The sequence below is a fragment of the Camelus bactrianus genome, chromosome 10 (assembly GCF_048773025.1).
Source record: "Camelus bactrianus isolate YW-2024 breed Bactrian camel chromosome 10, ASM4877302v1, whole genome shotgun sequence".
NCBI lineage: Eukaryota > Metazoa > Chordata > Mammalia > Artiodactyla > Camelidae > Camelus > Camelus bactrianus.
The window spans coordinates 30680790-30696670 of record NC_133548.1 but is presented as its reverse complement, the minus strand read 5'-3'; positions in this window follow the sequence as shown (position 1 = coordinate 30696670).

Below are 15881 nucleotides of genomic sequence, written 5' to 3'. Positions count from 1 at the left end.
AATGAGAAGGGCAGAGTTAAAACTCTAAAAGTTATTGAAAATAAAATAGAGCAAAAGAGCAAAATTCACTTACAAGGGTGAAAGGCATATTTATTTTTAAAAATTGAATAACCTGATTCTAAAACCCAGAGCATTAATGGTTTAATTTATGAAATACTGATTTAGACATAATTTTTTTTCCATGGAAAGAGATAACATGCAAAGTGAGTTAAATTTCTTCTAAAAGGTAGAAAGATGATGGGATTGGAAGGACTAACAACTTTTGCGTGTCTTCTGTAAGTCAGGAATGCTGCTGGCAGGTGACTTAAATTTGTTATTTTATTTAATTCCTGTAATGACCGTGGTAGAAAGGATTATTAGTCACATTTTATAGATGAACAAATTGAGGCTCAGTAACACTGCTCAGAGTCACACAGCTAGAAAATGAGAAGTCACTCAGATAAGCAGTAGCAAAAATCAGATCTAAACACAAGTCAGCGAGACTCTGAAACCTCTGTCTTTCCAATCCTGGAGATTTTAATTCACTCGTGACAGACTTGCACAGTAACTATTCTATCACCAACATCAGTCTGTACGCTGAGGGTAAAAACACTAATATAATCTCAATCCTTTTGTCAAGAGTTTATGATCTAATCAGAAAACACTACCCAGGAGCAATAATACCTGATTATGAAATATAAACTTGAGTCTCACACTGATTAAGAGATTTAATCAACATGAGGTGACGTCATTGTTGAGGAATTTATGGTAGATTTGCAAAGAATAAAGGAATTAGGAGTTTTCAAAATTGACAATTATATGAATATGGAATCAATTCTAGCCTAGGAAAAAAAGTGCTATACCAACTTACAAAAACGTAAGATTGATTTTCCACATAATCATTTAAGACATAGTTACATGATTTACCACATACCTTAGTTTCTACATCTGCAATATAGAGATAATACTTCACATTGTTGTCATCAGGATTACTTAGGAAAATGTATGGGAAAGCAAGCAGTGAATTCTGATTCTAAAATTCAAAAACATCACCAGAAGTTGTATTTTATTAGAATATGAAATCCCAGCCACACTTAGAGTAATTAAATAGTTAATTACTCTAGACAGTCAAGACTTTTATAAAAAGAAAATACTAAAGATATGTGCTCTTGAATTTTAAAATTCTTCTTGAAGTTTTATGATTCATCATTGAGATGTCTGTTTAGATAGCTCACTGGTGTACTAGAAAAGCTCAGTTCTTAAATAAGATCTTGAAAGAAACTTATATCCATACTCTACCCCAAACATATTCAAAAACAGAACAAAAGAACAGGGTAGGCACATTCCAAAATAGAAAGTGACCTGAGGTCTAAACAGATACAATGAACATCAAAAATGCGAAAATTTTGACTAGATTATATTATTCAGGAAGTGAGGTTGGATTCCATGTGTGAATCATAGTATGAATCTTGTATTTGAATATGTTACACAAATATAAAATTCATACCATGAGAGTGTTCCATATGTGAATATGCTCACAGACATACATATATATATCCATATGCATAATATATACATATCAATTTATCTAGGCATATATAATTCATATATATATTTTTTTTACACACATATTCATTTACCTTTCAAAAGAAATATTTTAGATATTTGTCCCTATTTTCTGAATGAGAAAACCTAGGCACACGTAAGTTAAAATGTTGTTACTTGCCCATTACAGAACCAGACTGTAATCCTGACAACTTCACTCCAGCCAAGGTCCCAGCACTCAGCCAGTACAGTACAATTTACAAAGTGGAGGCATCGTAGAATGTCTCTTAATCCCTGTAACAGTAAAGTTTTCCTCATACAAAATAATGATTAAGGCGGAAAACAAACACTGTATGTGATTTGTGTGGCACCTGTGGTACAGAGCCAAAAAAAACTTTACAGAGTAAGATGGCTTAAGTTTAAGATGTAGTTTTACCACCTATTGAATTTAGGATAATTTGCTTAAACAAAAAAAGCTAACATTGAGAATCCGCCATTTGCAGAATTCTATAATATGGGTTTTTATATCTCATATTATGTAATCCTCATTAAGAAAAACTTTGAGGTTGGTAGTACTGTTATCCTCGTTTTGCCATTGGGAAAACTGAGAGGCAGAGAGCATATGGGCTTCCTAGGTCACACCCAAGAATGGTACAGTCCCAATTTTAACCTTGTTCCAGAAACCCAGATTTCATCTATTCAGACACACTGTTTCTCACGTTGGCCTGTGAGCTCATTTCTCATATCTCTTAAATGAGTATAAGGGCCTCTACGTGTATGATTCTGATGATGATCAGTGTGTGGGCTTGTGAGACAGTGTTCTATCCATATAGTGTGGAGGGAGAGAGCTTGGAGGTAAATGCTCTGCAGAGGGACTCACATTCTAGCCTATCACCAGTTCTACTTAACTGCTCATTTCTTGAATTAGAAACAGAATTGATTTCTTATTGTCAACAGTGCAGAGAAAAGACCTTGGAACGGTAAGGCTGCTTGGTATAGAACATCACTATGGGACACCGACGGCCTTTGGCTTTACTAGAAACCAAGTTGAGGACTAGCCATGCTGTTGAGAAATTAAAAAACTGAAAAATGTACATTCTTTTATATTCCAAGTTACCTTTGTACTTAGAAATCTTTATTTTAGTTTTGAATAAATATTTTGAGAAAGAACGAGGGTCCAGCACTTGCTCAAGGTAACACAGAAAACTGACCCTTAGAAAACAAACTTTCAGTTACCAAATGGGAAAGGCAGGGTAAATTAGGAGTCTGAGATTAACAGATACACACTCCAATATAATTTTATAATAGACAAACAACAAGGACCTATTGTATAGCACAGGAAACTGAATTCAGTATCTTGTAATAATCTATAACAAAAAAGAATCCTGTATACACACACACACACACACACCCCTGAATCACTTTGCTGTACACCTGAAACTAACACAACATTGTAAATCAACTATAATTCAATTCAAAATTATCCAGAACACTGACACTTTGCGGGAGCATCCTGACTGAGGCATCAACAGCCTGAGCTTCAGAAAATGTTTTTAGTATATTAAAATTCAATAAGTGTATATATTAGCATGCATGCATATATAAATAAGATCTGTAAGTATATTAATAAGCAATATCATCAGTGTTCAAGTTATATACAAAGTACTAGAAATTACTTAACAGTTTCTATATTTATTCACACATTTCTTGCAAACTCTATGGGGACTCTTTGGGGATCAGTAAAGTTTATGGGTTAAGAGCATGGGTTTTAGAATTCAACAGCACTGACATTTATTAACCCTATAATCTTAGGTGAATTTCCTAATCTTCTAATCTTTACAGTTTCCACTAGGTAATGGGAATAAACAATGTCTGTTTTATAGCACTGGTATGAAAATAAATTGATTCAATATGTGCCATAAATGATTGAACATATGTCAATCATTTAATTTAGTACATTGTATGCTGGGTACACAGTAAATAGTATGTTTTACTAATAATGGAAATATTTAGGTATACTTATTAAATCCATAAATGTTTGAAAAAGTAAAACAGCTATAGAATTACATTAACTGATTTGAACTAATTTGAATTAATAAAAGGCAAATTGAAGAATACACAGTGGAAGAGTGAGTATTTTTTGTAATTTTTAAAAAATAAAAAAAAAACTTTAATTTACTTTGGGGGAGAGGTAACTGGGTTTGTTTATTTTTTTTTTAGAGGAGGTACTAGGGATTGAACCTAGGACCTCATGCATACTAAGCATGCACTCAACCACTTAAGCTATACCCTCCCTGCCAAGTGAGCACTCTTCAGTAAATGCACTTAGCATTTTTGTCTTTGACCAAAGTAACTGCTAGGATGTGTCTATTTGCAGTTATTGAGATATGTGCTAATGAATAGGTAAAAAAAATGTATCAGTCATTTGAAGAAATGTTAATAATAAATTGCAGGCACATCTACTTTTTAAATGATTAGAAATAGTTAATAAATAGTCTTTATTTTAGCCCTGGCTCAAAAATGCCCATTAGAAAAATATACATCAATAATATCTTTCTCAATAATTTCTTTTAGCCCAGGCAAAAATTATGTTTTTTTTTTTTAGGAGAGAACAGATTAAACATTTAAGAATATCAGTGCTTTTCATGAACTTTAAATTGTACAAAGCTGCCATATGCAAGTATCAGAATGTATTATTACTATTTTTATCATACTTTAAAGCATGCTGCTTACTCGATTGTAATGTTAGTTTTGCTAAAAAGCAGTCTATTATAGAGGGTAAGTGCATGGGCTCTGAAAACTTCCCTCCATAATGCTAATCATAATTACATTCATCTCTCTGAATTACTGTGCTAGCATATAGTAAACACTCCAAAATGATAACTGCTATAAACCTGAAATCATTCTTGATGCTTTTTGGTTTTTATTCACACTCTATAGTGATTCCATTAGCACATCTTGTCAACTACAGTCTCAGAATATACCACCTTACTGAATCCATCTCCTCACAACCATTGCTAACATTATGTCTAACCCACCATTATTTTTCACCTCCACTACTGACCTGCATTAACCTGCTACCTAGTCTCCCTGCTCCTACTCTTAGTGGTAAGGCTGATTTCCACACGGTAATCATAACGGTCGTTTAATACAGAAATCAGATTATGTGACTTCATTCCTCTAATTCAAACTAATTCCTCTCCCAACAAATTTGTACAAAAAATCAAAAATTCATGTACAATGGCTGCATGTGACCTTCTCCTTGCTCAGTCCATTCCAGGCCCACTGACCCTCACGCATTTCCAACACACTGTCTTTCCACAGGCTTTGCTGGGAGGGAGGCCTCTTCCCCTAGGTGCTCGGCACTTCACTTCCTTAAAGTCTCTCCTCAGAAAATGCCTCCTTAGAGTCCTTTGACTCCCTTTCATATACTATCTGCTTATCCAGTTTCGTTCTTCTTTAAAGGGCTAGTCACTACTGGTGTTTCACTGTATACAGTTGACCCTTGAACACCACAGGCTTGAACTGCATGGGTCCAGTTATGGGTGGATGTTTTTCAGTAAGCCGTATCACAGTACTACACGATTCACGGTGGGCTGAATTCATGGATGCAGAACCAGGGATACTGAGGGTCAACTATAAAGATACATGGATTTTCAACTTGTAAAAGCTGTAAGCTTTGCAGTGTTCATGGTCAATTATATTTCTCTCATGATCATTTTCTTTACTGGAATACACACTCAAGGACGTTTGGTTTAATAACCAATGTCTAACCTCTACCTAGAGATACACCTGGAAAATAGTGGACTATTTGCATGTATTGAATGAATGAATGAATGCTATCCTATGTGCTTCGAGTATTCTATCTCATTTACTCTTCAAAACATTTCTGAAAGGAGGTAACGTTCTTCCCATTTTTACATCTTAAAAACCTGAATTGAGAAGGTCACATTCCCTGGAGGCACACATCTCACTGTGAGTCAGGATATTAAGCCAAAGAAATTTGAATGGTTTCAGAGTGCCCACTATTTCCATCTTGCTGTGCTCCTTATTTCACCTTTTTGAATTGGGAGCTAGGCAAATTATGCTTTTATCTCTGCAGCAAGCCATTACCATAACACCCCAGGTCAGTGAAAGATCTCCATTAAGCACATTCTGTAATTTTGCAAGGATCTCATCTTCATGCCATTAAAATCAAATCAAGGCACTGTTTGTTTTTGATAATATGCTTTTATCTATATTATTAACTCTACCAAACTGTGCAATATGAAAACTTCGTCTAAAAACTCATGTGCAAATTTTGAGTCTGAGAATTTCATATTTCTCTATAACCTTATGAACCTTGGGTCTGATTCAATACTCCAAGGCTCTTCCTAAGATGGAATTGAGAGTTTGCTCTAATTTACTCTCTTGGAACCTGGGAATCTTGCCCTACTTTGTATAAACCTAGTGTTTTCTTCCACTTTGGTCCTTATAATTATATTTCATGGACCTTTTTAATTGTTCTCAAAGAGAATCATGGCACAGTCCTATGACATTCTTATCAATATCTGACGACTTGTCACTAAAACTCAATTTTAGAAACAACAAATTTTCCTTTCTCCTTTATTGAATGAGCTCATTTGATTTAAGAAAACATTTGTGAAATTTAAGAAATGCAGATGTAGATTGATAAACAAACTATATTTTTCCTGGGAGATGAACTGGAAACCTAACGTAAATGCTTTACAGGACTGGTGCATCCAAATAAATAACTTCTCCCTTATGTTCGATTGAAACTTGTTATAAACTGGCTAACTTAAATGTTTTTATTGGAAATATAAACACCCACTGTGTGTAGAATTGCTTTTCACAAATTAATTTCTGAAAACTATTTTGAGAAACTCAGCAAGCAGAAACCCTGAATTACAGGACTATGCATCCCCTGTGTGCATGGGTGTTTTTAGTATCTTTGAGTATTCTATAAATGTCCAATTACCTTAACAGAGTGCCACCCACAATAACTATTTTTAAGTAAAATAAAAATGGATAATAGATTTCATAATGTTCAAATTACAGGTGAATCAATTTTTTGTTAATGGATGTAAAGAGCAAAACAATTTGTAAATTTCACATTTCTCAAAAGCAATGGTGACTTTATGCTTCTTTTCCAAAGGAGGGAAATGAGGTTCAGAGTAGACAAATGATAGGCTGTGGGTCACACAAGATGCTTTCAAATTTGAGACTGAAACTTGACACAGTAACTTCTGATCTAGAGATCAATTTTTACGGTTAACTATGAGTCTGTCCTGAAAGTGTTGCTTAAGAAAAGTGTGAAAACTGTTTCAGAAAAAAACCATGGTGTTATGTGAAAAGATCCACTTTGAAACAAAATCTAAGGCTTATATTACAAGTGGCCATTTTCCTAGTTTATCAGGATTTGTTCAATTTACGGCTAGTGTTTTGCATTTTCTTCTGATTTTTTTTTCATTTCTTAACAAATTCTTACCATTAATGGGTGTACTACAATGGAATGAGCTTGACAGACCTTCATTTTGCACTTGCAAAATTTTTACCAAGTTCTTTTCTAACAGTGTTAGACCATGTGCAGTCAACAGAACTCTCACTTCAACATAAGGTTAAAACTGAAAGAAAATCATCAACACATCTTTACCAAACATTTCTAGACCAAAATAACTTAAAACAGCCCTTTCAAGGAGGTTGCTCTCTGATGAAACAAAGCATATTCTGATCAAAAAGCTAGGGTTATATAACTCCTTCCAAAGCAGGGACCAAGCCTGCAGATATTTTACGTACCTGCGCTTGCAGGTTACTTGGTGTATAAGTGTTAAAAACCAACAAGAGGCACCAGCGGGAAAACACAGGAAATTATGTCATGTATTTCTAAAATACATGTGGTACAAAAAGCCTACCTGGCCTGCCATAGAGCAATCAGGGTAGTCTAAATCCTGGCAGTACATTTGGTCCTATCTGAAACATCCAGAACACATTCTGTCCATAAGACATTTGTCCACACTGAAAGGTCCTTGATATTTGGTTATACTTGGTACCAAAATATCCATGGAGACATCTGGTCCATGCCAAAATGTCCTTGGTATTTGGTGCCATCCAAAACCATTTGACATGGACCAAATATGCACCCGGATGTTTTGGATACGGCCAAATTTCAAGAATATGTTGGTATGGACCCAATGTCTTACAGAGCAAGTATATTACAGATGTTTTGGACATGATGAAATGTCTGCTAACCTTACAGCTGGATGAATTTGATCAAATATATATACTCAACAAACATTAAAACAATGTGAATATAAAATATTCTACCACCTTAAAATATTCCCTTGCACATAACTCAAATCATTTCATTGCCTACCTCCATCCAGAAGTGAACTACTTTCAAGTTTGCCTATTTTAAATTTTCATATAAATAAATTCATAATGAATGTACTCCACTGTAATTGGCCTTTATTCAATCAGCACAGCATTTTTGAGATTCATTGATTTTATTGCAGAATAATACCATCCCATTTATGGACATAACCTGATTTATTTTTCATGTATCTTTTGATGGACATTTGCATAAATACCAGGTTTTGTCAGATTTTATCTATTATGAATACAGCTGTGGTAACTTTTTGAAGTCTTTATGTGGACACATGTATTAACTTATTTTGCAGAAACACCTAGAATGAAATAAAGGGTTATGTGGAAAGTGTGTGTTTAACTTTCTAGGAAACTGCAAAACTGTTCTATAAAGTGATTGTACAATTTGACATTTCTTCCAGAAATGAATGAGATTTGAGTGTTAAGAGATACCGTATCATGAGATTAGTATGTATTTTCCTGATGACTACTATTGGTGATTTTTATGTGTTTATTAGACACTCACATATTTTATGAAAATATTTTGCCTAATATTTGTTTGTCTTTGTCCTTTTATTGAGCTGGGCTAGTTCTTTATGTACTCTGGAGGTAAGTCCTTACAGATACACATTTTCATACAATTTCTCCAAATCTTTGACTTACCGCTTCATTTAATAACTGTGTCTATCAAAGAACAGAAAGCATTTTTAAAGTCATATTTTTGTTGTGTTTTCTCTATGGTAATTGCTTCTTGTGTCCTATCTAAGAAATCTTGACCTACTTCTGAATGTTTAATAGTTTTATTTTGAAATTTAGGTCTGTTATTAAGTTCAAATTCATATTTACATGTAGTGCGAGTTAAGAATCACAATTAAGGTATTTTTCCAATATGGCTATCTAATGGTGTCAACATCCTTTGGGGGAATGAATTATTTTCTCATTATCATGGTTTATTGTTTAAAATCAATTGAACTTAACAAACAAAATGTTCAGGATTTTTACTTGCTTTTGTTCTGTTCCACTGGTCTATATTTCTATCATTATTCAAATACCACTATTGTGAAAACTGTTGCCTTTTAACAGTTCTTAAAATCAAATATTGTAATCCTCCAACATCATTCTTCTTATTCAAAATTGTTTTAGCTATTCTAGTTTCTTTGCATTTCCATTTAATTTTTTAAATCAGTTTGCCAATTGGTCCCCTTCCTCAACTACCCTCCCTCCACACACCCCTGCAAATAAGTCTTGGTCCCATGTGTGGGTTTTGGTTGAAAAATCATTACACCTACAGTTTATTTTGGAGTGAACTGATATTATTAAAACTTTGTGTCTCAAATCCAAGAATGTGATGCATTTCTCCATTTACTTAGTATTTGATACTATTTTAAATAATAATTTTAATTTATTGATTGATCATTGCTAGCATTTGAAATTACAGCTAAAGTTTACTTATTTATTATTTTGTTTTTATATTGACTTTGTATTCTGTGACTTGGCTAAATATATATATATATATACAGAAGGATGAATAGCTTTTCTGTGAATTCTTTAGACTATTCAAACAAGAGCAAGTCCTCTGCAACTTAAACCAAACAATCTTTAGTTTGACTTTTATTTTGTTTCAATCCTAGTGCATTTCATTTATTTTTCTCCCTATATTTAACAGGGTAGGAAGCCAAATTTAATTATTTTAAAATACATTATGAGAGAAACTTCCTAGATTTACTCATCTCATTGGAAATTTGGTTATTTATTTATTTATTTTTAGATGTCTATTCTCAGGTTGAAGGAGTTTATATTCATCCAGAATTTGCTGATTCTTTTTCATGAATTAGTATTAAATTTTATCAAATGCTCTTTCTGTGTCTATCAAGAGGGTCTTATTGTTTTTATCCTTTTATCTGTTAATACGATAAATTCCATTAATTGCTTTTTGAATGTTAAAATAACATTGCATTTCAGGTCATGCTATACTATCCTTTTTAAATATTTCTAGATTCAATTTGCCAAAGGTTTTAAAGAACTATTTAGCCTATAATTTTTGTGTTCTTTTCTTCTAATGCCTTTGTTCAGTTTTTGTATTAATGTAATGATAACCACATAAAATGAGGTGGGAATTATTCAACCCACTCTATTTTCTGAAAGAATATAATAATTATATACTTTCTTTGTAAAACATTTCACAAATTTACCACTGAAGTCATTTCAGTCTGAAATTTGCTTTATGAGAAAGTTTTAAATTATAAATTCAGTGTGTATTGTAGATATATGTCAATTTAGATGTTCTATTTCTTCTTTTTAATAGTTTTGGAATTTCTCTAATTCAGGAATTTTCTTCCCACTGTATAGCACAGGGAACTATATTCACTCTCTTATAATAACCTATAATGAGAAAGAATATTTTAAAAAATGTGTATGTGTAACTGAATCTCTATGCAGCACACCAGAGACTGACACAACATTGTAAATCAGCTATACTTCAGTTTAAAAAATAAAAAGTATTTTTTCCACTTTATTTAATTTGTCAGATTTGTCATAACATTCCCTACAGTCTTTGTAGTGTCTCTATTATCTATAGTGATATTCCTTCCCCTTTTAAAACTGCAAAAATTTGTGTATTAGGTTGTTAGGTTGTTTGATATTTTTCCACAGGTCATGTGGTTCTCTCTCTCTCTTTTTTTCACTTTTATAGTCTTTTATGATTAAATTTAGATAGTTTTTATTACTATATCTTGATATCACTGACTATGTCTTCTGTCATAACTGTTCCACTGCTAAGTTCATGCAGTTAATGATTATTTGAGAAATTATATTTGTCAGCTTTAGGGTTCTATATGTATGTGTATATATTTTATTTATCTCTTATTTTTTCTACTTTTTCATGATATCTCTGAGGATATTGTTACTTATATTTTAACACCCTTGCAGCAAATTCCATCACATCAGTCATCGGACATATTTTTATTTATTTTTCTCTTGGCTATTGTTATATTTTCTCACATGTCTAGTCATAGTTGTTTGCATATTAAATATTATGAATTTCATATACATTTACTTTTTATATTTCAAATAGATTTTTAAATAACATGTTGCTAATTAAAGCTATCTTAATTATATGAAGAGTCAAATCCAGATACATTTCTGGTGATCCTATGGAGCAGATATTAATTCATCATAGGGAAAATATAGATAAACACTTTACAGAGTAGTTACCCAATGGTAACGGCAAAAGTTTTCATGATCAGCTGGAGTTAGTCAGTTTTTTTTCCCTGAAATCCCCTATTGGTGGTTTCCTGCATTATTATTGCAGTCTTTTACCACAAAGCACTATTTTCAGGAAAATATGTTTTTAAAAGATAATTTCAGTGGCCAAAATATTTGAAAAATGCAATCAATATCTCCTTTAGATTCACAATGGACTATTTCCTATTGTAGGTTGTGAAAAGTATTTCTCTAAAGAAGCTGCTTGATAAAGATTACTTTTTCAGAGTGATTAACTTTATGCAATTGGCCCTTGAACAGTGTGGGTTTGAACTGCCTGAGTCCACTTATATGCAGATGTTTAAAATAAATACATACTAAAGTAATACATGATCGGTAGTTGGTTGAATCCACTGAGAATGAGCACCAAGGATACGGGAGTCCAACTGTGAAGTTATACTCTGGATTTCTGACTAGAAGGGTTAGCATCCCTAACCCCCATGTTGTTCAAAGATGCTCAAGGGTCAACTGTAGTTCCTTATTATCCCAAATAAATGTTGGTTATTCAAAAAAAAATAGCATTACATTCTTCAGTAGAATGCAAGGCAGGAAATGTGAACCCTTTAATAATGCTGAGGAAAATCTAGTATACAAAAGCAGGTTAAATTATTAACAAGGATTTTATGTTACTCTTTAAAATGAGGACATCTGTTTAGCATTGTGGTATTTATTTCTTATACTGCACTTAATGAAAATGCATCAGTAGTATATAGGAAGCATCTTAACAATGGAGAAGAAAATTTTTTTTCTTTAATTGAGCAGGTATTGATTGAACACTGGGTACACTAAACTATGTATGAAAACTGAAAAAAGATATGTTAGCAAGATTAGATCTTTTCACTGAAAAATACAGAATCCAATTAACTTCATCACAGCATGAGCCATTTTTTGTTTGTTTGACACCTATATCTTGTGCACCTAAGACATTATTCACTGTTTGTAACCTGGTTAACCTTGTTAATGAAAGCTGTTAAACATTCACCATGTCCCAGGAACTATACAACCTTATTTGATTCTCACAAAAACACAATAAAGCATTATTATTTGCATTTTACTGTTGGAAACTAAACCCAAAGAGATGAAGTAACTTGCCCAAATTCAAGCATAAGGTAAAGATAGTGGTACCAGGAATTTAATCCCTAAAACTTCTGTATTAGTCAGCTCAGGCTGCCACAACAAAATATCACAGGCTGGGCGGCATAAACAACAGAGATTTACTTTCTTATAGCTCCAGACGCTAAGTCCCAGATCAAGATCCAGTAGGCTGGTTCCTGGTAGAGCCTCTCTTCCTGGCTTGCAGGTAGTTTTTTCTTGCTGTGTGCTCACATGGCCTTTCTTGGGGGGGGGGGGGGTGGAGAGAAAGAGAGATTTTGCTCTCTCTTCCTCTTCCAATAAGGCGCCCAGTCATGTTGGATGAGGATTCTACCTTTATGATCTCATTTAACTTTAATTACCTCCTAAAAGCTCTATCTACAAATATAGTCACATTAGAGGTTAGAACTTGAGCATATTAATTAATCTGGGGGAACACAATTTAGTCTACAGCACAAGTTTACTGTTTAGGGGTTTTTCTATTATCTTACACTAATAAATACCAGTGATCAGAGTCCCAAATTTTTATTACTTTGAACATCGAGGTTTAAACAATTTAATTTCCATTATGCCTTTTAATCAATTCACTTTATAATTTATTCCCCTTCAATCACTCTCAAAAGAAGAATACTTATTTCAGAAAATTCCTCAGAAAATTCAGAGGAATCATTGCTCTACCAACATATTAAATATGCCTGGCTGTTAAGCAAAGGACCTAATAATTTCCAATATCTGCAATTTTACCCAAAAGTTGACTTGGCTGGAGATTTTTGTTCAAAAAAAAAAGATTTTTGTTTTGTTTAAACCCTGTGAATATTTGTATTGCTTTCTGCTAAATGAGAAACTTAGATTATAAACCCCAGATACCAATTCCTGGCAGCTTGCTTCTGAGAAAATGTACTTGAGACAAAAGATAAAGGCTAATTATTTCACTTTGTCTTCCATTTATTACTTCTCTTCTCAAAAGAAATAGTTAAAGTTTGATTTTTATTACCACCAAACGTTGTTTAAAAATAAACTTAAATAATAAAGGTTTCTGGGCACTATAGCATTTCCAGGGTCTCAGAGGCATGGAGTATTTTAGAGAAACACTCTGGCCATTACGTGCCACTCCGCTCAACCCTCCCAACACATTACCAACCACATATAATTTAGTCTAGATTTAGTTTTCACATTTGTAAAATAATAAAAAAAATTTACAAGGTAGTTGCACAGATGTTTGTTTCCATATTTATGATGTATTGGTCACTGAACAGTAAAGATAAAAAGTAGGTACCTCTTCCTCCCAACTTTCCTCATACAGCATAGTGTATAAATCAGAGTGATTTTACTCTTCCATTGTCTTTATTACCCTAACTTTACAATTCCAGAACACTTTTGCCCAGGTAACTGTCTTTATTGCTCAATATAGAAATTTCCCCCAAATTAAAATGGATCCTAAAAAAGATCCATCAATTTTTCAATTAAGAGCCTTACAAGATAGAGTTTGACTTAAGGCTCTTCTGAAACCAGCACCTCAAAACCAACACTTTGATGTTTCCACCAATCCTAATCTGTTGAGAAACAGAAAAGACGTCCCTAACAGATCCAGGGTCTGTCCTGGTACTACCAGCTCGACCTTGGTGTTGTTCTACTGAACAGAAGCAACCTCACAGAATATCTATTTCAGACAAGGCCATCTGTGACCGTGATGGGTCAGGACACAATAGGACCAATTTGCAATGAGTCTGTAAAGAGACAAAACACAGACATTTTCCAAAAAAAAACAAACAAAAAACAAAAACAAAAAAATCAAACAACCATATATTTCCCTTTTTCATCGAAAATGAGTAACTGCTGTTTTTTTATCAGTGACAATTTTAACTTCAATCTAGTCTTCTCTCTTCTTAGATAAGATTATTGAGATACTCAATCATGCTATTACCCCTGTCCACTTCCTGAAAACATCCAATCTAGTGCAAAGCCATTCTTCCTTGGACACACCCCTAAATCACCTGGCATAAACCCAAATTATATAATAAATCATTCTTAACCCTGTTTCACTGAGAGCCCCCCTGGCTCCCCATAGCATGAGTTCTGTTTCTCTGCAACAAGTATTTAAACCAACTGGTGCAATTACAGGTTTGTTTACTGCTGCTCTTTGCCTAGAGTAACATTTTTTTTTTTTAATATCATGATTCTCTGCCAACCTTAATCCAGCTCTACTCCACCCTCAACCCCTCACATTTCACCCCTCCAGATCATACCACAAACCCCTATTTTGAAAGGTCTGCTCTAAACCAAATTTCAAATTTTCAATAAATTCAGATCTTTCCTTTCCACCTCAATTCACCACCTGCTGAGCTAGTGTTCTCCCTGTAAACAATAAACCTATCTTTGTCCCATATACAGGTGTGTAGCTAATATCTGCCATCATTCTGAAATAGGCAGTCTGCTTGGCCCATAATAGAACCAACGAATGTATTTAAGCAGACTAGAATGAAGTCTTTTTAACATTTTATCCTAAACATTTCTCATGTGTAATTATGTTTATTGAGGGCAAAATTCAGTTATTTAATTTACTTATTATTTGTATTATTTATGAGGACACAACTCAGGTTTTAGAATTGCTTTTCTTCCTCATGACTGTCTGAGTGATGTAAACTGTTCGTGTCATGCATTTTTTACATCTTACAATGGTTTCCAATTGCACTTGAAATGTAATCTCATTCCTTACTTTGGCCTACAAGATCCTCAGTGATATGGCCCTTGCCCATCTGCCAACTCTCATCTCCTGACACCTCCTCCACTTGCTTCTGAGTTCAGCCCCGTTGGCCTTCTTTTCCCTTCTAATGCATATCAAAATGAGCTCTGCCTTAGGCTCTGGCACTCACTACTTCCTTGGCATGCAAATCTCCTCCCCAAAACCTTTGCATGGATTTTTATCTGTCAGGGATTATTCAGTGGACTTTTCTGGTTTCTGTAGAGCACCACTAAGCAAGCACTACCTTAGGCATTTTGTTCCATTAGCATATCTTGCCACTTATTTCAGTTTTAAAAAATATCTCAAACACACTAATAAAAACTGCAAAATTATGTCAGGTTTTTGTATAGTCACAAATTAAGGTAGTGTGGCTTTGGTTCAAATTTACCAAACCATGTACCCAAGAAGCATGATCAAAGACAAAAAGTGAACTGTTGATTTCTATTTGTGTCATCTGCTTTTAATCTTGATTCCTTTGTATTTTTTTTTTTTTGAAAAAAAGAAAGAAAATATTTTGAGAGACATTGAAGTTGTCTTCAATACATTTTTCCTTTTTTTTTCTTTCTGTGTTCAGCTTGAATATCACCATGAAAACTTATCTTATACCACTTCTGACTGAGGTTAAGAGATTAACAAAGCAAATATTATGGCATACCTGAAAAGAAGGTTTGGCCAGTTTTTCTTTCTGTTTTTTTGATTGTTTTTTTGCTGGTTTTATGGTCTTATGACTCTAATATTTTAAAAACTTCTAAAGTCACAATTGGAGCTTCCGAATTGTATTAGCTAACTTGGGTTTGTTTCTGAATTGTCCACGGGGTGTAATATAAAAGTAAAATGAAAATGATGATTTAAAAGTGCTGCCTGTTCTTCCTTTTCACATAATCACTCTTAGTAAAAC